Below are 670 nucleotides of genomic sequence, written 5' to 3' on the forward strand. Positions count from 1 at the left end.
GGGGGGGGTTGCCGGGGACGCCTCTTACCGCCGTGCCGGAGGCCATGGGCCAGGCTCGCCCCGGAAGTGATCGGAAGTCACGGCGCAGGCGCTGGCTGCCCGGCCCCACCCCCAGCCTTGGCCCCGCCTCTGGGGCGGCAGTTGCGCGTGTTGCGCAGAGCGGGCCGGCTTGGTCCGCCCCGCAGTGCAGAGCAGAGCTCCCTTCAGCCGTGCTCCTGCTGCCTGCGGGGGCAAGTGCGCCTGGAGCCAGCAAGCGGGGTGGGGGGGCAGCGGGCTGGGACGCGGCCAGGCCTGGCCAGGCCTGGCCTTGCGCAGCGGAGGGGTCGGGGGAGCAGCTGGGCCGGGCGGTTAGTGCCTGGGGGGCAGCACAGGTGCAGTCGCTGGTGGCCAGGCCAGGTGACGAGAGCGGCCAGGCCAGGTGAGGTCGTTAGTGGGGGCGGGTGAGGTTAGCAGTTTGGGGAGGCAGCCAGGCCACGTGAGCTCGTTAGCAGTTTGGGGGGGGCAGCCGTACTCACGGAGGCACTGCAGACCATTTTTGTTGCCCAGGGGCTTGGCGCATAGGGAGCAGCTGGCGCTGCTCGAGAAAACCCCCAGCACCAGCTGGTGCCCATTGACCTTCCACCCGTCCTGCAGCTCCTTCTCCTTCTCCTTCATCCCTGGCAATTTACAT

General features: G+C 70.0%; 1 protein-coding gene across 3 annotated transcripts in view; it reads right to left on the reverse strand.

Moving 5' to 3' along the window:
- ARHGEF18 (Rho/Rac guanine nucleotide exchange factor 18) overlaps positions 1–534 on the reverse strand; it is a 55112-nt gene extending 54578 nt beyond the window's left edge. The window contains exon 1 of one of the 3 annotated variants that reach the window (XM_019513643.1): positions 516–534. The gene's annotated coding sequence lies outside the window, so the exon portion shown is untranslated. Of the gene's footprint in view, positions 1–28; positions 89–515 lie in introns of those variants that run through there. The other 2 variants (XM_019513642.1, XM_019513644.1) reach the window with 2 other exon arrangements.
- Positions 535–670: the final 136 nt, after the last annotated feature.

Source organism: Gavialis gangeticus, unplaced genomic scaffold (assembly GCF_001723915.1).
Source record: "Gavialis gangeticus isolate Ggan-Ray unplaced genomic scaffold, GavGan_comp1, whole genome shotgun sequence".
In the NCBI taxonomy this organism is placed as follows: Eukaryota; Metazoa; Chordata; order Crocodylia; family Gavialidae; genus Gavialis; species Gavialis gangeticus.